Source organism: Nicotiana tabacum, chromosome 4 (assembly GCF_000715075.1).
Source record: "Nicotiana tabacum cultivar K326 chromosome 4, ASM71507v2, whole genome shotgun sequence".
Classification (NCBI taxonomy): Eukaryota; Viridiplantae; Streptophyta; class Magnoliopsida; order Solanales; family Solanaceae; genus Nicotiana; species Nicotiana tabacum.
This window is the reverse complement of record NC_134083.1, coordinates 16,737,826-16,761,855: the sequence shown is the minus strand read 5'-3', so window position 1 is coordinate 16,761,855 and position 24,030 is coordinate 16,737,826.

Genomic DNA, 24,030 nt, shown 5'->3' with positions numbered 1-24,030 from the left:
ATTGAAGTTGAAGTTCCTCGGAGACTTTACATTGTCTAATTCAACTTTGCTTTAATTAAATGCCTACACATTTTGCACTCTTAAGTTAGTCAATCGAACTCTATACTAACCAGGTAATGACAAATATATTTGAATATACATGTACATACGTGATGATCATCTGCATAAAATACACAATAAATAAACCCACTAAATTCTACGATGTGTATATGATTGAAAAATAAATAAAATTTTAAACCAATTTTATTTATTACAAAAAGATAAATGGGTGCATGTCACGACCCAGAATTCGCACCGTCGGGACCGTGATGGCGCCTAACATTTCACTTGCTAGGCAAGCCAACGTTAGAGAATCATTTAATCCAATCCTTATTCCATTCAGTAAATAACAACAATTAACTAAGATGAAATATAGTGAGTGCGGAATAATATAAAGTCTGCATTTAATTACTACTACCCGAATCTGGAGTCACAAATTCACGAGCATTCTAGAATTTACTACAAGTAATAGTGTGAGAGAAATACGACTGTTTGAATGAAAGAAACAGTAAAACAGAAAAGATAGACGGGGACTTCAAGGTTTGTGAACACCGACAGATCTACCTTGAGTCTCTGGATAGCGGGTCCAACAGCAAAAACCTCGATCAACCCGAGCCGGTACCAAAATCTGTACAGAAAGTGCAGAGTACAGTATCAGTACAACTGACCCCGTATACTGGTAAGTGTCGAGCCTAACCTCGACGAACTAGTGACGAGGCTAAGGCAATGCACCTACAAATCAACATGTATAATTTAACAGTGTATATCCAAATAACAATAATGAAGAGCTAGGCAGGAAATATCGGGAAGGGGAAACATGCTGGGGGAAATACGAGATAAAGAACTACATCTGAATGATAACTGGAACAACCAATATACTATGAATCAACAGGAATCACGAATATAGTAAAGGAAAAATGCACGGCATCACCCTTCGTGCTTTTACTCTCAACCTCACCATAAAAATCAATAGAAATGGCACGGCATCACCCTTCGTGCATTAACTCTTATATCATGGCACAGCATCACCCTTCGAGAATTAACACTCACAATATGGCACGACATTACCCTTCGTGCTTTTACACTCACAATATGGCACGGCATCACCCTTCGTGCATTAACACTCTCCCTTACCATAATACAATGAACAATTAACAACAGAGAGATAGAATAACAAGTACAAGCCTTACTTCAGCATTTGGTTCCACAATATCAATCTCAACTTCGAAATAAATACTCAATTATCACCAGAAGATCCGTAAACATGATAAGAACGATTAATTTAACATTAGTCTAAACACGTAGCAATTAGGCATGAGAAATAGACAATATATGAAAAACAGGAGAAACATGAAAAATAGGTAAATTGGCGGCGCATAAGCACTCGTCACCTCACATATACGCCGCTCACATGAATTTCACATAGCAATTAATCTGAGATTCCTAATTTTCTCAAGTCAGGGTTAACCAAGACACTTACCTCGCTCCGAAGGCCACTTAATACTCAATCACAACTTTTCCTCTAGAATTTACCTCCAAACCACTCGTATCTATTCAAAAATGACTCAATAATATCAAATGTTGCTAAAGGAATCAATTACATTGCATAAATTTAGATTTTCCCAAATTTTCCTCCAAAAAGTTAAAATCGACCCCGTGCCCGCTCGGTCAAAACTCGAGGTTCGGACCAAAATTCACTTACCCATTCACCCCGAGCCCGGATATATAATTGGTTTTGGAATCCGACCTCAATTTGAGGTCTGAATCCCCAAATTTCCGAAATCCCTAGTTTCTACCCAAAACCCCTAATTCTACCATGAAAACTCTAGATTTTAGGTTGAAAATTCATGAAATATAATGGGTGATCGAAAGAAAATGGCTTAGAATTATTTACCAACACTTTGGGGAAGAAACTATCTCTTGAAAATAGCCTCTAGCCCGTTTGGTTCTTGAAAATGTGAAAAAATGGCTAAATCCCGTTTTTGATTCTGTTTTAAGTGCTGGGGCGACAGTGTTCATCGCGTTCGCGTGAACACTGTCGCGTTCGCGAAGAGCAGCCTCCTAAGGACTTACGCGATCGCGGGAGGCTTTACGCATTCACGAAGGTTTAGCCCGCCTTACCTTCGCATTCGCGAGACAGGGCTCACGTTCGCATAGAGTTTCCTAGGTCCCCTGCCCAGCCTAGCTAAAGCTGCGCGTTCGCGTTCGACGGGTCGCGTTCGCGTCGAGCAACTCCCCCCAATGCTCCGTGTTCACGACCATGATCTCGCATTCACATAGAGTAAAATCCTCCCCAGTCCAGGTTCCCCTTCGCGATCGCGAAGCACAACAAATGAGATACCAGATACAGCATAGACACACCAGATTTTCTAAGTCTAAAACATCCTGTAGCCTATCTGAAACTCACCCGAGCCCTCGGGGCTCCATACCAAATATGCATACAAGTCTAAAAATATCATACGGACTTGCTCGCGCGATCAAATCGCCAAAATAACATCTAAAACTACGAATTTAGCACCAAATCAAATGAAATTCTCAAGAACACTTTAAAATTTTTATCTTCACAACCGGACGTCCGAATCACGTCAAACCAACTCTGTTTCTCACCAAATTTCACAGATAAGTCATAAATATTATATTGGACCTATACAGGGTTCTAGAACCAAAATACGGACCTGGTATCAATAAGGCCAAACATCAACCAATTCTAAAAAATAATTAAATTTTTAGACTTTTAATTTTCATCAAAAATTCATAACTCGAGCTAGGGACCTCCGAATTCGATTCCGGGTACACGCCCAAGTCTCATATTCGATGCGGACCCACCGGGACCGTCAAAATATGGATCCGGACCCGTTTACTAAAAATATTGACCGAAGTCAACTCAACTGAAGTTTTAAGGCAAAAATTCTTATTTTCATCAATTTTCAACATAAAAGCTTTCCTGAAATACGTCCGGACTGCACACGCAAATTGAGGAGGGCAAAAAAAATGAGATTTTTAAGGCTTAAGAGCGCAGAATCAAGTTCTAAAACATGAATAATTTGTATTGGTAATAAAAAGAATTATGAATAATTTGTATAGTCTAATAACTTTAGCATTCACATCAATAGTAATTTTTGAAATTAAAATAGTAGACCAAGAAGAACAACAAGTGATTTAAATAAAAGGAATTTGGGAGATTTTGGATTACTTAACAGATCAAGGGGTATTTTTAAAAGTTTACTGATTGTAAGGATAAATTTGGCCAATAGTATAACAGTAGGGGTAAATTTGACCCGATAGTATAATGGAGGTTAAATGCAGACAATATACAAAAGTAGAGGGGTATATTTGGCCATTTTCCCCTTTTAATCTAAAACAGATTATTCCATCTGTATGTTTTTCAATGTTTTAAAAGGCGGAGGCGTGAGGCGAGGCGTAAGCCCTGAGACATGAGGCGTAAGTCCCACGGATCTTTAAATTTTACTAATTTCAAAAATTTTAAGATAATATAAAATAAAAAATAATTATAAAAATTACTTTAAAATCACAAAATTATAATAAATAATCTATTTAAAAGATTTATAAATTATAATTCAACTATGAATAATACGAAAAGTATGACATATATCATAATATGCAAATTAGATGCAACGTTGTTACAACTCAAACATCAAAAGTAATGTATTCGATACGAAATCTTATATGTATCTCTTAGGGAGTAATAAATCTTGAAAAAATTTTGATATTATAATTTAATTTTTTTTTAAATACTCCTTTTATTTAATATGCTTTCTATTTAAAAGATATTTTATATAAAAATATAATTCACAATTTAAATATGATTCTCTAGCATCATTTAGTTTCAACAAGTTAACAAAGTGACACATAATTCACCATACAATACTATGATAACAAATTATTTGTAAATCGTTAATAGCTAATACTGAGCTATTAAATTAATAAGTATTGTATCTCGTAAACGTGAAAAAAATAATATTTAGGAAAATAATTATAAAAAAATTATGGACTATTATATAATAAAGACATAACAAAAGTTAATAAATAAATATTTTTTAAAAGAAAGATTTATTTAAAATTTACTATTATGGCAGTCTTAGTGGATAACGTGCAATAATATTTATTTCAATTATGACATAAAATACTCTCAACTTAATGATTTATGATTAAGAAAAAAGTAATTTTGAATAGTCAACGATTTATTAAGAAAATTTGAGGATTTACAAGGTTAGTTACACACAATTGCATAAAGTTCTATTTGGCGAGCCTAGTACGCCGGGCGTTGGGCGTGTACGGGGCGTAAGCCCCGACGGGCAAGGCGTAAGTCTCACGGAACTAAGCCCCACACATAAGCCCAAGGGCGTTTTACGAGTGCTCCGCCCTGAGGCGAGTCCCAATTCTGCCTTTTAAAAACAGAGGTTTTTCTAGCTAGGAAGGATGACGATGTTACTTTAATAGAATGTATAGGCCAAATCTGGAGACACCACCAAATCAAGAAAGAAAAAGAAGATCAAGCAAAATTGAATTGAGCGTGAATGAAGAGAAAAAAGTTAAGCAAAATAGGCTTATGCTAGCAAAATTGAATCAAGCTGAATTGAATTCTAGCTCTAGTTTACTTTTTCAATTAGTGAAGTATTAGTTGAGTGAGACGTTTAAAGGGAGATAAAGATACTTCGGCAAATAAGCTATTAAATCTATATTTTTTAATGGATCATGCAGAAACTTCAACTAGTATTATGGACCAGAGGAAAGAGTGTAAGTTTGAAACGAGTTTCCTTAAAGGAACTCTAGAAAGATGTTTTCCCTTCTCATGCAAACTACTCATCATGCCCATAATCTCTCACCCACTACACCAAACAATACAGATCTCCCGAACTCCATCTTATGCATATCGACCTACCACCTCCCACTGTTACAAATCCTACATTCCTACGTACCTTAATTTCTAACACACAACATTCTTCTTGTCCAACTACTTATCAATCAATCCACAGTGACATCGACCTTTCAGACGAAACTGCAAAAAATGATAACTCGGATGCTTTCATCCCTTTATCAACTTTGGATAAATCTTATCTATATTTCCCTTGGAAGTTTTCCATTATAGTCAAGGTTTTTGGCAAAAAAGTAGGGCACCAATTACTTAAATATAAACTCACAATATTACGGAGACCTTCTGAGGAACTACCACTAATTGATATAGGCTCAGATTTTTTTTTTATAAAATTTAAACAAGAGGCCAGCATGCACAAAGCTCTACTTGGAGGGCCATGGTTTTCTTTAATCATTTTCTCTCCGTCCGCATGTGGGAGCCTAAATTTAATGCTTCTCATGCATCCTTAACCTACTAAGCTCTCTGGGTCAGGTTACCCGAATTGCCCACTGAATTCTATGACCTAGACATCCTATAATGTGTGAGAAATAAACTTGGTCAACTACTCAAGGTGGACACATGCACCTCTGCAACCACCAGGGGTAGGTATGCCCGCATATGCATTGAAGTTCCCCTAGAAATACCCCTTAAAACACATGTCAACATTGACTCGCACAAACAAGTTCTTCTTTATGAAGGACTTAACTTAGTGTGTACGAAATGTGGTCGATTTGGCCACCCAACTTGGAACTGCAAATACACTACCACCACGCCCCTCTCTCCCCTGCATGTACCAAATGATATATATCCATCGCCACCACAAACACTCAACAACACTGGCGATGTTTGGCACACAGTTACCTTCCCAAAAAAATAAAATAGCAACGTAAAACGCATGCAAATCCTTCCCTAATCACAAAGCAAGGCCACCAGGAACATCAGAGGACGGCGCTATACAAGAAGGCGGCTTTCTTCACTCCCACACGGGATTCTTGTATGTTTCCTAACCCTAGCGAACCTAGACGACCATCTTAGCTCTAAATTGGACATTAATGGTCCATCACTAATGGACACCACCACCTCACTGAATAACCAAGCGGCCCAACCAAACGATCATAACCCACAACCTACTAACAAGGGCAAAAGTCCAATTCACGCTAACACTAAGCTGACCAACCCATACACTTCCCAAAGTCCTTATACTACTTATTATACAGTACAAGTAGCCCATAAAGCTATAGTATCGGTCCCTTTCACAACAGACACGGAGCCTTGCCCCACAACTCCACGTCAACCACATTTAATAAAACCTTGCCACGTACAACCAATCACTGTATTATGCAATGACACCTCAAAAGCTTCTCCACATTTACCACTAGACCCTAACGTCGCCGTCCTGCATGTCACAGTAAACGACCCAATTACCATGCCTATCGACTCTACGATACCACTCCCAGTAGAATATAATGATGAACAACCATGTGAAACATTTCTCCAAGACCCACAAACTACTACTAACACGTAAGGTATGCTTTTACCTGCAACACCACAATCCCCATTATTACATATACATCCACACCAAGCTACTCCTCCTTTTTCATCTGCTTCAACCACCATACAAGAGCCTACTACATACACACCCAGGCAAACAACATGCAGTATCCCAACCATCCATACACCCCACAAAATACCAAATTGAGAGACACTGTCAGATCAAACAACTAACACTTCCACCTGCCTAGACTCACCATGGACGACCCTCATCATCCACGTTCGACTCCGCCACTGGTATACACCTCCCAAGTACACCCAATGGATCAACCACTCAATCATGGCTGGAGATGGGTCTGTAGGGTTATGCACTAACATTCACCATGGAACTATACAACCAAGAAGTGATCCTCCTAGTGCAAAATCCGATACACCTAGCGGAGATAGTCACAGAGGAAATGCGACTGGGATAGAAGCCTATGACCAAAGTCAATGGTACACCACTCACACCCTTCTCCTAATCGATCACAATCGCCCATCCTCTTCCCAGAATCATCCATGGAACTATGCCATACACCCACCAATTCAACTAATGAGCCCCACAATCAATCTACTTCCTTTCTATCCTCCACACCACTCGGGGCCCATCTATGCACCATGGTTTCAACCACTGGATTCATTCAACCCAGAGATACTATATCCATCACCAACCAGTCCTTACGACCCACTAACACCAATGAACAGTCCACCACCAACCCCACCTCCATCTCCCAATGCATTGGACGGCCAAACACAACAGGAGATAGCAGGGATAATGGCAGAACTAAGGGAAACAAGGACGTAATTTCTTTGGCTCAAGGGAATATATCTCTACAATCAACAATACGCAAAAAAATTCACACTCAAATGCCCGCCAAAAATGCTAATATTCAGTCTAAATTTTCGGGAAACTGTTTGTCACGAAGCGGGGAAGTATTCCATGGTTATAATTCCGACACTTCGTGAGATACCCAATGTAAGGGTACAGACACAGGAAGCCCCATCAGCTCCATAGCTGCCACTTCCTAACCCACTCACTATGGAACCTCCATCACGCCCTATCGTGAATATGATCATTTGGAATTACCGGGGGGGCACACACTGAGGAATTTAGACGTCAGTTTAGAGCACTACTGGATAATCATAGGCATGTTCTAGCGGTTCTTCTAGAAACTCACATGCTGGATCATTCCACCATTAGAGATGATTTTCATTACACTAACATGTCATAAGTACCAGCCAATGGTCTATCATGGGGTCTAGTAGTTTTCTGGAACAACAATTTCATCACTGTAGAGAAGCTCACTATGTGTGAATTTCTTTGAACAAGAAATTCACTGTATGGTTCAGGTATGGACTAATCCTTCTAAATGGTTATTTTCAACTATTTATACAAATACTTGTTATAAGGTTCGTAGCTTATTAAAATCTTTGCATCAATCCATGGCTAATCAGAGGTGATTTTAATAATGGCATCGCTGCCTCAGAAAAACTTGGAGGGGGGGGGGGGGGGCCCGCCCTACCAATAATAAATGGGCAGACTCATTAACAAATTGTATTAACTACTGTAATTTATTAAACCTAGGCTTTAAAGGAGCCGTTACACATGGACCAACAAAAGGAAGCCATGTTACACCATCTTAGAAAGACTAGACCATACATTTGCTAACTATGGTTGGCTAAATCTTTTTCCAAATGCAACGATCCGTCATCTACCTCGAACATATTCTGATCATTGTCCTCTATTAATTACTCTAGAACCGCCCAAACCTCAAACACAAAAACTTTTTAGGTTTGAAATAATTTGGACAACTCATCCGGATTTTAATAACTTAGTACAACAAAGTTGGAATCCACATCAAAACTTACTAGATGCCACTAAGTCATTCACTAATAATGTTACTTCCTGGAACAAGTACTCGTTTAGGAATATCTTTATTCGAAAAAAGAAATTACTAGCAAGACTTAGCGGTTTACAAGCTTCTATCCACTACCTTACAAGCTCCTTTCTTCAACATCTAGAATTAGAGCTTACAAATGAATATAATAACATTCTACGTATGGAAGAGGATTTTTGGAAGCTTAAATCACGAATCACTTGGCTTAATCAAGGCAACGCAAATACAAAAATTTTCCATATGTCCACAATTCATAGGCGTAGATGTAACATGATTACTGCTCTAAAAGACTCCATAAGTAACTGGTGCTACAACCAAAGCGAAGTATATAATACAATCATAAAGTACTACCAAGAGCTTTTCACCACCACTCACTCTCAATCCTCAACACTTTATCCAGATGCTCAATCACAAAGCTTGAGCTTAGAGGAATACAATTCACTTCAGTGCCCTCTCCAAGATATAGAATTCACACAAGCTTTACACTCTTTTAAACCTCTTAAAGCACCTGGACCGGATGGATTATACCCATTCTTCTATCAGCATTATTGGAATATAGTTGGTAATACTGTCAAATCTTTTTGCCATATGGTTGTAACGACCCGACTTGTTATTTTAAGAATTAACGCCCCATTCAATGACTTAAGGTCCTAGGCAACTTCATAATATGTATTATGACCCGCAGGTGTGGTCGAGTTTGATTTTTTGAAGATTTAGAATTTAATTAAAAGAAAAATTTTCATTATGAAGCTTAAATGGAAAGAATTGACCAAAGAGTTGACTTTTGAACAAACGACCCCGGAATAGAATTTTGATGATGTCAATATCTTCGTATGGTGATTTTGTACTTAGGCGCGTGTTCAGATTTGGATTTTGAAGTCCGTAAGACAATTCAACGCGTTTTGGCGAAAGTTGGAAAATAGACGATTTTCGGAAAGTTCGATCGAAGGTTGAATTTTTGATAACGAGGTTGGAATATGATTCTAGAAATTGGAATGGGTCCATTATGTCACTTATGACTTGTGTGCAAAATTTGAGGTCAATCGAACTCGATTCGATAGGTTTCGGTATCGAATGTTGAAGTTGGAAATTTCATAATAGACTAAGGTTTCAAGTGAGTTCGCACAATATCTAACTTTAAACGATCATGTCTCTCTTGATATGAAGAGTTATATGGTGTATTACCTATCAAAAGAAAGAAAGGTCTATGTGTCTAGTTTCCAATGCTTCAAACCGTTCATCATTCGGATATTCCTACAAGAAGTTATGACCAAATTACCAAAGGCTAGAAAAATACAATTCTACGACCAATTCCGCGATCACAAAATCATTATGCGATCGCAAAACTGCTTCTGCGACCGCAAAACTGGTTGCAGAATGGACCAGAAGAGCTTGGTTCTGGGCACCAATTTTGCGATCAATTTTGCGGCCCGCATACCCATTCTGCGGTCCATTATGCGACCGCATACCTGCTTTTCGAGGGTTAATTTTTTTATTTTCATAACCCGATCCCATTTTGATAAATAGGCTTTGGGGCTTATTTTGGGGTATTTTTCTGAGGGTTTTAGAGAGAGGTAAGAGCATTTTAGAGAGATAAGGAGGGAACCTAATATTCTAATCATCCAATCTTCAAGAATCAAGGAATTTAATCACAAGATCTTCATCAAAGAGGTAAGATTCAACCCCTAGTCTTCAATTTCGAGTTTGGGGTAAAAGATTGGTAATTGAGAGTATGATTCTTGGGTGTAAGAGTATTATGTATATATGATTGTACCAATAAGGTTTGTAGGAAGATTGTTGAGATCAAATAAGTAAAGATTGTGTTGTGGAATGAAAGAAATCTTATACAAGACTTTGAGGATTTGTATTTTTCGGTTGTACTTGTTTTTGATGATTGAGTTATTTTAAATAAAAGAAAAATTTCTAGTATGTTTAATTTAATAAATTCTATATCCAAATCAGTAGTTTAGCTGATGCTTTATTTTAATGGAAATGTCATTTTTCCTCACTCAAACGATTTCTAAAATAAACTTATCTTTTTGTTGATTTCTTACTTGATTTAAAGATTTTTAACCTTACTTTATTGAAAATAAATTGATCATGCGGATCTTATATACATTGATATTTTGGTACGTGAGTTGTCCGTGCAGTTATGAAAATAATATGGGCATGAGGTGCCGGAGAAAAATATGATGATTTTATTATTGACACGTGAGTTGTCAATGTAATGGTGATAGAAATATGGGCACGAGGTGCCGTGGAAAATATGAAAGTGGGCTGAGACCCGTAATTTTTATGATTGTGAAATGAGGTGTCACATGGTGACTTTTACTTGAAAATATATTTATTGAAAAGAATTATATTCGAAAGATAATTATTCAAAAGAAGTATATTCGAAAGATATTTATCTTAAAGAATAATATGTGAAGGATTTATATTTGAAGGACTTGACTTGTTGATTGTATTTGTGTTCCTTATTCGCCTGAGTAATAATTATGATATTCTTATTGCCTTGTTGTTATATCACTGGTTCAGTTTGTTGTTATCATTGCTAGTTGTTTTTCAGTACTATTGTATACTGCTATATTGTACAAGTTATTTGACTAGTGAGTGTCTTGACTGTACCTCATCTCTACTCCACTGAGGTTAGTCTTGATACTTACTGGGTACCGACCGTGGTGTACTCATACTACACTTCTGCACATTTTTGTGCAGAGCCAGGTATTGGAGGTATCGGACCTGGATAGAGTTAGAGTGTGATCGCAAGGATTCACGGTAGAGCTGCTTGGTCGTCGCAGTCCCTTGGAGTCAGTTCATTTCATTGTACTCTTAATTTTTAATCAAACAGTATTGAGTATTCAATCATTGAGATTATTTCATGTATTATGTTAGAGTTCGTGACTCAGTACTACCATTTTTGGGAGGTTGTTATAATTATTTCCATTGTTGGTTTCGTTTATAAAAAAAAATAGCTTCGAAATGTAATGAAAATCGGCTTACCTAGTCTTAGAGAGTAGGTGCCATCACGACGCTTGTGGTGGGATTTTGGGTCGTGATAAGTTGGTATCAAAGCTCTAGGTTCATAGGTTCTACGAGTCATGAACAAGTCTAGTAGAGTCTTCCGGATCGGTACGGAGACGTCTGTACTTATCTTCGAGAGGCTACAGAACTGTTAGGAAATTTCACTTCTTTCATTCCTTATCGTGCGGCATTTATTCAGCTTGAAGCATATATCTTATGTTCTTTTGCATCCACTCGTGTATGAAATTGCGCACTCGGTATCAACTATGCGCCATAAGTTCGTGATACTATAGAGGGGTTATAAGGGGCCCAGGGTTGCTCGATCATTATTACAACGTGTCGTCCAGATCGAGGATGCGAAAGTATTGAGAGATCATTCAATTGTGCATATTGAGGTGCAGCAGGTTCTGACATCTGGTTGATAAGTATGATATTAATAAGGTTTAATTAATTGCCTAATCATTACAATTGTGGTAGGGTCATGGGGTGGATGTAGATCTGAAATAGTTGGTGGTATTAGAGACTATGTAGTTCGTATGGGATTTCTATTTAGCTAAGGGTACATACGCAACAAAGGCACTGGAGGAAGTGAGTTTAACTATCACGAGGATGACATGCGCCAAATAAATGGCTTGAGGTGTCTTCTGACCGGTGTCTTACGAGCGATGAAGGTTAGTATTGTGGATCATCAGAATGTGTCATATGGTTTCGCACCAAGTGAGGGAGTCCACTATCAACGATCAGATTGCGGGGTCATGTGTTATATGAGTTTTGGCCTGAGATGTATTTATGTTGTATTGAAAGGTTCTCTGAAACTTGCATATGATTAAGAGCTGAGATTTGCATGGGATGATGCTGGGACTTGCGGTATTCCCACGTCGTTAATAATTCTACATTTCAGTATCAACAGGGTCATGGAAACAATTCCAGAATACTCGAGGTGTTCCAGTAAGTTCTTTTAATGCACCACTGGCACGGGGTTCCTATAATGGTTATTTCAGTTGTTCTACACAGACTCAATGTGAGCAGTCGAACCCGTAGAGGGGTTGTTATGAGTGTGGTGATACTAGACACATCAAGAGAAATTGTCCCAGACTTGGGAGGGGTGGATTTCATCATAACACTCCAACTACAAGCTTCATTCCAGTTAATACTTCATGTGCACAGTCAGTTAGAGGTGGAGGACAGACGGGTAGTGGGCGCCTAAGAGGTGGAGGCCCGACTCATTGTTATAAATGCTATGATTTGGTTGAGGCCGATACACCAGATGGTGTCGTTACGGTTATGATCCTGATTTGTTATAAAAAGGATATTTTCCCTTAATTTGATTTGGATCCGAATATTGAGGTGAATCCTCCTATTATGCTCTGCTTAAGGGTAAGCTTCGAAATTTTGTGAACCACTCACATGTGTATCCCTGTTGGGAGGTTTGATGATGTTATCATATGTCTATCATTTTTATTTTGTACATCATTTAGTGCTATAAGTCCAAATGTGACTTTTTATTTCTCACTACTGTGAGTTTTGATGTGATTTCGGAACAATTGATTTCAATTTTATGAATTATATGCCCTACCAGTATGAGGGTTCATTATATGTTGTGAAAATTGTTTATGAAATATATTGAAAAGATGAAAGAAAGGAAATTGAAAATTTCAGTTGGCTCAATGTGCAAAATACTTGTGATTCGGAGTTGAGGATGAGATCCTCACATTTTTATATGATGTGAAATATTTAAACCGGGCTACAAGCCGTGGTGGAAGCTATGTAAGGACGAGGTCCTTGTGGTGAAATGTTTACGAGTTTAAAATTCTCCCTTTGTGAAATTTAATTGTACAATAATATTAATAGGGAGTCATGCCTGTTAGGCTTATCTGATAAATCTTGTATATTGTTCTCTGCATATTCATCCATTTTCGTGTTGTAAACATTGAGTTTTAACCTATGAGATGAGTGCCCAGGTGACGTTAAATGTGACTCATCAATCTGAGTAAGCAATCATGAGGTCTTCATGCCTCACATTCTGTTGTTAGTGTTGTAAAAATTTGAAATGAGGTGGTAGTTAATATGAGATTAATTGACGATGCTGGAATTAATTATGAACAACTTTTAAGACCAGAGATGTGGTGATGAGCATACATATGATGTGCTTCATGTCCTGATATCATTATGATAATACAGTGCTTGTAATGCTGAGATTGGTGTTATTGATATATACCTTGTGGTATTTTGTTGTGTTGTGGATGTGTTGTTAGGAGTGGTTTTGGTATTACTCTGGCAGGTGGATAGGCCCAATTACAGGGGGGACTCTGCCGAAATTTCTGAAAAATTTGGGAGGTAGTAAAATTTGGAGGATTGAGATTTGCAAAGGAAGAGATAAATATGTTATGTGTTTGAGGGCGAATGATCCTAAGCGGGGAAGAATGTAGCAACCCGGAAAATGTTTTTTTTTGGTACTTCAACACTATCAAGAAAGTTGATGTGTGCGTAGGCACGAGTTACTATAGCCAGTTGAGACTAATACCGTGTGTCGAAGTGAAAATCAAACCTTTTGGAAATGATTGGAGAGTTAGGGAATTTGCTTTAAAGCTTATAAGAATGAAGAAAAGAAATAATCTCAATTGAGATGGTGTTATCGGACCCGTGTTAAATTGCGGGAACATAGAATCACCCACAAATATGTATGTAAGAATACACTCAGTAATTTAAAGTCCTCAGAAAGATTCTTAGCACATTCGAGGACGAACGTATATTTAAGAGGTGGAGAATGTAACAACCCAGCTTGTTGTTTTAAGAATTAACGCCCCATTCAATGACTTAAGGTCCCGAGCAACTTCATAATATGTATTATGACCCGCGGGTGTGGTCGAGTTTAATTTTTGGAAGACTTAGAATTTAATTGAAAGAAAAATTCTCATTATGAAGCTTAAATGGAAAGAATTGACCAAAGAGTTGACTTTTGAGCAAACGACCCCGGAAAAGAATTTTGATGATGTCAATATCTTCGTATGGTGATTTTGGACTTAGGCGTGTGTTCGGATTTGGAAGTTTGTAGGACAATTCGACGCGTTTTGGCGAAAGTTGGAAAATAGACGATTTTCGAAAAGTTCGATCGAAGGTTGAATTTTTGATAACGAGGTCGGAATCTGATTCTGGAAATTGGAATAGGTCCGTTATGTCACTTATGACTTGTGTGCAAAATTTGAGGTCAATCGGACCCGATTCGATAGGTTTCGGCATCGAATGTTAAAGTTGGAAATTTCATAATAGACTAAGGTTTCAAGTGAGTTATGACCAAATTACCAAAGGCTGGAAAAATGCAATTCTACCACCAATTTCGCGATCGCAAAATCATTATGCAATCGCAAAACTGCTTCTGCGACCGCAAAACTGGTCGCAGAATGGATCAGAAGAGCCCAGTTCTGGGCACCGATTTTGCGATCAATTTTGCGGCCCGCATACCCATTATGTGGTCCATTATGCGACCGTAGACCTGCTTTCCGAGGGTTAATTTTTCTATTTTCATTACCCTACCCCATTTTGATAAATAGGTTTTGGGGCTTATTTTGGGGTGTTTTTCTGAGGGTTTTAGAGAGAGGTAAGAGCATTTTAGAGAGAGAAGGAGGGAACCTAAAATTCTAATCATCCAATCTTCAAGAATCAAGGAAGCTAATCACAAGATCTTCATCAAAGAGGTAAGATTCAACCCCTAGTCTTCAATTTCGAGTTTGGGGTAAAAGATTGGTGATTGGGAGTATGATTCTTGGGTGTAAGAGTATTATGTATATATGATTGTACCAATAAGGTTTGTAGGAAGATTGTTGAGATCAAATAAGTAAAGATTGTGTTGTGGAATGAAAGAAATCTTGTAGAAGAACCTTGTAACCAAATTTGCACACATAGTGTTTGATAAAATGCTCAAATGAGCTGAAACCATAAAAATTTTCCTAATTATGGTTCACTTTTGTTATGCTTCTAAATAGATTGAAGTTGCTAGAATTTTCGGAACCTCGTAGTAATGTAAGGAAGGCTCAAGAAAGATTGGAGCCGTCCGGAGGTCAATTCAAGCAAGAAGGCGATTTTGGAATATCGGCTTAACTTCAAAAAATTAAGTGTCTTACTTAACCTCGAGTGGGGGAATTTCCCCTTAGGCATTGAGTCTTATGTGCAAATTGTGTTATTGAAAACCATGTACGCGAGGTGATGAGTACGTACTTGTTTTATATGTGCGAATTTCATTGATTAAAAATCCTTAGATGCCCTTATGTATTAAATTGGAAATTATTGGCACTTATTAAATCCTCTATTTGTCATGCCTAGATCCTTGTTTGTTGAAATTGTTTCTATATGATGATTTGGTGTGATTGCCACCTTGAATTTATGTGAAATATATTTTGTTAAGATTTTGTACACATTATGGTCGAGCCATGGGCTCCTTATTGTGGAAAATGATGTATTGTTGATTTATGTGGCAAGTTGTGATATGTGAGCACTTGATGTGCAGTTGTTAAAATCATATTTACTTTGGGACTACGAAACGGTATTCTGGGAGATCCCCCTGCCCTGCACATTTACTTTGGGACTACGGAATGGTATTCTGGGATATTCCACTGCACATTTACTTTGGGACTACAGAACGGTATTCCGGGAGATTCCCCTGCACATTTACTTTGGGACTACGGAACGGTATTCCGGGAGATTCCCCTGCACATTTACTTTGGGACTACAGAACAGTATTTCGGGAGATTCCCCTGCATATTTACTTTTGGGACTACGAGGCGGTATCTCGGAAGATTCCCCCTGTCTTGCATATTTACTTTTGGGACTACGAGGCGGTACTTCGGGAGTGCCCTTTTGTTGATATTTTCTACGGATGCACTTGCCTTTGGTTATTTTGTTTTTCCATAATTTGTAAATTCTTGTATTTTCCGTGATGTATTATTTGACTTAATATTAAGTGTTTTGTATTTCTTGATGTATTGTGTTGACCTTGACTTTTTCGTACAAGACTTTGAGGATTTGTATTTTTCGGTTGTGCTTGTTTTTGATGATTGAGTTATTTTAAATAAATGAAAAATTTCTAGTATGTTTAATTTAATAAATTCTATATCCAAATCAGTAGTTTAGCTGATGCTTTATTTTAATGAAAATGTCATTTTTCCTCACTCAAATAATTTCTAAAATAAACTTATCTTTTTTGTTGATTTCTTACTTTAATTAAAGATTTTTAACCTTACTTTATTGAAAATAAATTGATCATGCGGATCTTATATACATTGATATTTTGGTACGTGAGTTGTCCGTGCAGTTATGAAAATAATATGGGCATGAGGTGTTGTCGTGATGGCGCCTATCGTGGAACTAGGCAAGCCGACTCATTTTCAAAACAAACCTATATTTTCATTTCAAAGAAAATTACAAGGTTATTTAACATAAAACTTCCATTTAAAGAGTTCAAATCAAAGAAAAACAGAAGTGCGGAAAAGAAAAGCCCGACATCGGGGTGTCACTAGTCATGAGCATCTACTGCAATCTGTATAGCAACATCAAGGCTAACTCAGCCTGGAAAAATAACTAAATATAACTAGAGGAAGATAAGAGGGAGAAGAGCAGGGGCTGCGATCGCCAAACAGCTACCTTGCTATCTCCAAGAAAGATTTGCAACCAGAACACTCAATAACCGTTACCGTGTCCAGCTACACTTGAATCTGCACACAAGGTGCAGGGAGTAACGTGAGTACGCCAACTCAGTAAGTAACAACAATAAATAAAGACTGAGCAGTAGTGAAGAGCAATAAAGCATATAACGTTCATATCAGGAAATCTCAGTAAAATACCACATGCTATTAAAAAATCAGGATTTGAATCAAACATCTCGTTTAAACCCAGTTCCAATAAAAATCAATTTAAAGATATTTTTCCAATAGTTTTTCAAACAAAGGCTCAATGCAAAGGTGAGCAAAAATGGTGAAATCATAAACAGCCCCTCGGGCAAAACATCACTCATATACAGCCCCTCGGGCAAACCTCACACTCATTCGTGCCACTCGGGCATACCTCACAATCACTCTTGCCACTCGGGCATACCTCACAATCACTCATGCCTCCCAGTCACTCAGCACTCGGCACTCGCACTCAGTAGGTACCTGCACTCACTGGGGGTGTGCACAGACTCCGGAGGGGCTCCTTCAGCCCAAGCGCTATAATCTGCACGGATAACTCACGTGTTGCACGGATAACTCACGTGCTATAATAATAAAGTATGCTGCAGGCGGGCAGCACCGATCCACACTCATCCTCACAATTAGGCCCTCGGCCGATATCAAACATAAATATGCTGCAGGCGGGCAGCCCCGATCCATACTCATCCTCACAAATCAGGCCCTCGGCCTCACTCAGTCATAAATATGCTATAGGCGGGCAGCCCCGATCCACACTTATCCTCACAAATCAGGCCCTCGGCCTCACTCAATCATAAACCTCTCAAGCCACTCGGGCATTTCAGTAAAACAGGGCATTCGACCCAAAACATTTATATGCATCAAAATAGAATCATAAAACCGAGTTATGCGGTAAACAAGTATAAACATGACTGAGTATAGATTTTCAATCGAAAACAATGAGGATGGTAAGAAACAACCCCTAAGGGTCCAAACAGTATTGGCGCAAGGCCCAAACATGGCATTCAGCCCAATTTACAGAAATCCTTTCTAAAACATATAAGTATCAAATGGTTTCAACAAAGTATGCAACTTTACAGTTGCTACGGGACAGACCAAGTCATAAGTCCCCAACAGTGCACGCCCCTACGCCCGTCACCTAGCATGTGCGTCACTAAAAATAGTAGAATGATACAAAATTCGGGGTTTCGTACCCTCAGGACTAGATTTACAATCGTTACTTACCTCAAACCGGTCAAATATCTAACCTGCAATGATCTTGCCTCTGGACTCGACCTCCAAATACTCCGAATCTATTCACAATCAGTACAATACCATCAATACGCGCTAATGGAATGAATTCCACAAGAAAAACTACAAAATTAGACCAAAACCCAAAATTGGCTCAAACCCGGCCCCCGGGCCCACATCTCGAAATCCGACAAAATTCACAAAACTAGAAAGCTCATTCACTCACGAGTCTAACCATACCAAATTCATCAAAATCCGACATCGTTTGGCCCTTCAAATCCTTAAATTACTCTCCAAATATTCCAAGCCCTAACCCCTCATTTTCACTAATTACCATGATTAAACAATGAAAAATCACTATATATACAAGTATTAGGGCTCAAGTAACTTACCTCAATGAAATACCATTGATTCCCTCTTCAAATCTCTCCCAAAAGCTCCAAAAACCGAATAGAAATGGTGGAAATGAACCAAATTCGCGAAAGGTTCTATTTATGGTTTCTGCCCAGGTTTTTCGCACCTGCGGCCATTTTTTCGCACCCGCGCGACCACACTTGCGGTCAAAGAAGCCGCACCTATGCAACTCACTTAATCACCCAGCTTACGTACCTGCGGACACCTTCCTCGCACCTGCGGACTCGCATCTGCGGTCCGAGGTGTGCATCTGCGAAACCAAACTCCTCATCTCCGCATCTGCGCTCAAGGCCTCGCACCTGCAGGTTCGCAGATGCAGCCAATTCTTCGCACCTACATTCCCAGCCTTGGCCCAGCGTCGCCCGCACCTGCGCACTCCCCAAGCACACCAGCGGCCTCGCACCTGCGACCCTTTCTTCCGCAGGTGTGGAAATAGCAGAAGCAGCAACCCCATCTGCAAAGTCCAACTTCTACAAATCCGTTAACCACCCTGAATCACCCCGAGGCCCTCGGGACCTCAACCAAAAATACCAACAAGTCATATATCAGCATACAAACTTAGTCGAACCTTCGAATCACTCAAAACAACATCCAAACACCAAATTACCCTCAGATTCAAGCCTAAGAACTTCTAAATTTTCAAATTCGGCAACCGATGCCGAAACCAACCAAACCACGTCCGAATGACCTCAAATTTTGCAAACACGTCACAAATGACACTACGAACCTACTCCAACTTTTGGAATTCCATTCCGACCCCTATATTAAATTTTCCACTGCCGACTGAAATTGCCAAATTTCAAATTTTGCCAATTCAAGGCTAATTCAACCACGGACTTCCAAATCACATTCCGGACGCACTCCTAATTCCAAAATCACCTAACGGAGCTAACGAAACCATCAAAATTCCAATCCGAGGTCAAATGCTAAAGAGTCAAATTTTGGTCAACTCTCCCAATTCAAAGCTTCAACAATGAATATCCTTCTTCCAATTCGATTCCGAAATACCTGCGACCCAAAACCAACGATTTACACAAGTCAAAGCATATCATACGAAGCTACTCATGCCCTCAAACAACCGAACGAAGTGCAAATGTTCAAAATGACCGGTCGGGTCGTTACATGAGGTGTCGGAGAAAAATATGATGATTTTATTATTGACACGTGAGTTGTCGGTGTGATGGTGATAGAAATATGGGCATGAGGTGCCGTATAAAATATGAAAGTGGGTTGAGACCCATAATTTTTATGATTATGAAATGAGGTGTCACATGGTGACTTTTACTTAAAAATATATTTATTGAAAAGAATTATATTTAAAAGATAATTATTCAAAAGAAGTATATTCGAAAGATATTTATCTTAAAGAATAATATGTGAAGGATTTATATTTGAAGGACTTGACTTGTTGATTGTACTGACTTGTTGATTGTACTTGTGTTCCTTATTCGCCTTAGTAATAATTATGATGTTCTTATTGCCTTGTTGATATATCACTGGTTGAGTTTGTTGTTATCATTGCTAGTTGTTTTTCAGTACTATTGTATACTGCTATATTGTACAGGTTATTTGACTAGTGAGTGTCTTGACTGTACCTCGTCTCTACTCTACTGAGGTTAGTCTTGATACTTACTGGGTACCGACCGTGGTGTACTCATACTACACTTCTGCACATTTTTGTGCAGAGCCAGGTATTGGAGGTATCGGACCTGGATAGAGTTAGAGTGTGATCGCAAGGATTCAAGGTAGAGTTGCTTGGTCATCGCAGTCCCTTGGAGTCAGTTCATTTCATTGTACTGTTAATTTTTAATCAAACAATATTGAGTATTCGATCATTGAGATCATTTCATGTATTATGTTAGAGTTCATGATTCAGTACTACCATTCTTGGGAGGTTGTTATAATTATTTCCGTTGTTGGTTTCGTTTATAAAAAAAAAATGGCTTCGAAATGTAATGGAAATCGGCTTACCTAGTCTTAGAGACAAGGTGCCATCACGACGCTTGTGGTGGGATTTTTGGTCGTGACAATGGTATTTCAGGATTATTCAATACCAGCAAATATAAATTCTACACACTTATGCCTAATACTTAAGCTAACCAACGCATGCTCCACAGTGCAATATAGGCCAATAAGCTTGTGTAATACTATTTATAAACTAATTACAATTTTTTTTGCAAATCGGATAAAGCCTCTCCTAACTAATCTTATTAGCCCAACTCAATCTAGTTTTCAAAAAGGGAAATTAGCCTCAGATAATGTCATCATTGTCCAAGAAATTTTACACAAATTCTCAAGCCAAAAAGGAAAAAACAATAGCAATATGATACTTAAAATATATCTAGAGAAAGCTATTGACCGACTTGAATGGTCCTTCATAAGACATACTTTGCAGTATTTTTCCTTTCCACATTCTTCAACCTGATCATGTCATGTATCAGAGTTTATCGATATTTGTAGTTGTAACGACCCGACCGGTCGTTTTGAGATCTAGTGCGTCGTTCGGCAGTTTGAGGCTATGAGCAGCTTTACTTCAGGCATTATGACTTGTACGCGTGGTCGAAATTGAAATTTCAGAAGTTCAGAGTTGATTTGGAAAGAAAATTCTCATTTCGAAAGCTTTAAGTTGGAAGAATTATCTAAGATTGGATTTTAGAGTAAACGACCTCGGAATCGGGATCTGAAGGCTTCAGCAGGTTCGTATGATGATTTCGGACTTGGATGTATGTTCGGATCGGGTTTTGGATGCCCCGGGAGCGTTTCGGCACCTATTGTGAAAGTTAGCATTTTGGAAGAATTCCATAAATTTGGGTTTAAGTACATTTCGATGTTATCGATGTACGTTTGTGTGATGACCCAAAATGTCATCTTTAAATTTAATAATTAATTCTGTGTTCTAAGACCTCGAAAAACACTATTTATTATTACTCGATTTGCGTGCGCAGTCCGTAAAATTTTTTGGAAAGTTTTAATGCAAAAAATGAATTAAAATGTGAATTAGAGCTTTAAAACTCAACTAAGTTGACCTTGGTCAACATTTTTAGCAAACGGACTCGGATCAGTGTTTTGATGGTTTCGGTAGGTCCGTATCGTGATTTGGGACTTGGACGCATGCCCGGAATCAAATTCCGAGGTCCCTAGCCTGAGATATGGAATTTTAAAGAAAAATTAAAAGTTTAAATTCAAATAGTGACCGGATGTCGAATTATGTGCAAACGACCTCAGAATAGAATTTTGATGATTCCAACAACTCCGTATGGTGATTTCGGACTTAGGAGCGTGATCGTAATTTTATTTGGAAGTCCGTAGTGAAATTAGGCTTGAAATGGCTAAAATAGGAATGTAAGTTTGGAAGTTTGACCGGGGAGTTGACTTTTTGATATCGGGGTTGGAATCTAGTTTTGAAAATTTTAACAGCTCCATTATGTCATTTATGACTTGTGTACAAAATTTGAGGTCAATCGGAGTTGATTTGATAGGTTTCGCATCGAATGTAGAAGTTGGAAATTCTTAAAATTTATTAAGCTTGAATCTATGTGTGATTCATGTTTTTAGTGTTGTTGGATGTGATTTGAAGACTCGACTAAGTTCGTATGATGATTTAGGACTTGTTGGTATTTTCGGACGGGGTCCCGAGTACCCCGAGTGCGATCCGGATAGAAATCGGATCAAATTTTGGACTTAGGCAAATTCTGAAATTTGCAGCTTCTGGTGTCATCGCACCTGCGGAGGGACTGACTGCAGGTGCGAACTCGCACAAGCGAGCTGTGGCTCGCAGAAGCAGACGAAGGGCTGCCAAGTTGGAGCCGCAGATGCGGCTCATGTTGCGCAAAAGCGCTTGCGCAGAAGCGAGAGGAAGGGCACATTTTCAACACGGTTCTGTGCGATTTTTCAGAGAGAATTCACGGGAGAACTTGAGATAAGTCACATGTGATCATTGTTAGTCAATTATATTGAATTATCATTGAATATTTCGAATAGATTACATGTTTCTGAGGTGGAATTAGAGGATTTGGGCCCAGGGATTTCAAAATGAGAATTTGAGATTTGGAGGTCAAGTTTATGTTGGATTTTTGTAAAAAATGTATGGTTGGACTCGTAGTTGAACGAGCGTTCATATTTTGTAACTTTCACTATATTCTGAGACGTGGGCCCCACGGGCTATTTTTGAGTTAATTTCGGATTTTATTGAAAAATATAGTATTTTCTTATGGAATTGATTCTATAATTTTTGTTGACTGTATTGAATTAATTATGACTAGATACGAGTCGATCGGAATCGGAAAATCGAGGAAAAAGCATGCTACTTGGTTAAATTGGAGCAAGTCGAGGTAAGTGACTTGTCTAACCTTGTGTGGGGGAAATTTCCCCTAGAATTGATATTAATGTGATTATTGAAATGTGTTGAAAGTCATGTACATGAGGTGACGAGTGTATACACGAACTAAACGTGAAAGATTATATTTTTAAATTGTGTAAATCATTGTTGCGCATTTATTAAATTATTTTATCTTGTTATATTCTTTATCATTGATCTGAGATATATACCTTAAATTTGTTTGACCTTTTCCTGCTAATTGTTATACCTGTTTAGTTGAAACTTGGTTTTTTTTATTCTGTGCATTATTTGAAGGGTGATTTTCTTTAAATTAAACATTATGAATATGAAGTATTTGACATTTTAAATTTGATATTGAAACAACGTATTAAAGATTTTGAAATATTAATTCCCTGAATTATTTATTCTTGAATATTTTGTAAGATTTTTATACTCATTGTGATAGAGCCGTGGGATATTTATTGTGGAAAAATATTGTTGTTGAATTATTTTGGCAAGTTACATTATTTGAGCACTTGAGGTGCAAATTGTGATATATTGTGATATTGATATGCATGCGGTGGTATAAGGTCTGGGTATTGAAATGCATGCGGAGAGATAAGGGTGGCTTGATACGCGTGGCTAGTAGGGGGAACTACTAGAAGTCATGCGGTGTGATAAGGATGGCTAAAACACGGGATGCTATTTCGGAAAAAATATTTTCTTTCAAATAAATTCTGAAGGCTCCCGCAGTGAAATAAGGAAATGAGATATTGTGAATTTGTTTATGATTTGGGACTACGAGGCGGTACCTCGAGAGTGCCCTTGTTGATATCGATTTATGGCCGCAGTTGCCTTGATTATTTGTTGTGATTTTCTTAAAGTTGAAAGGAAATTCAGTTTTATTTCCATGAGATATTATTTGAAATTCTGTTTTGTTTCCACGAGATATTATTTGCCATTATTTTGCTTAATTAAATGGTGACACACTACTTGATTCATTTCCAATGTCATTTTATTTTA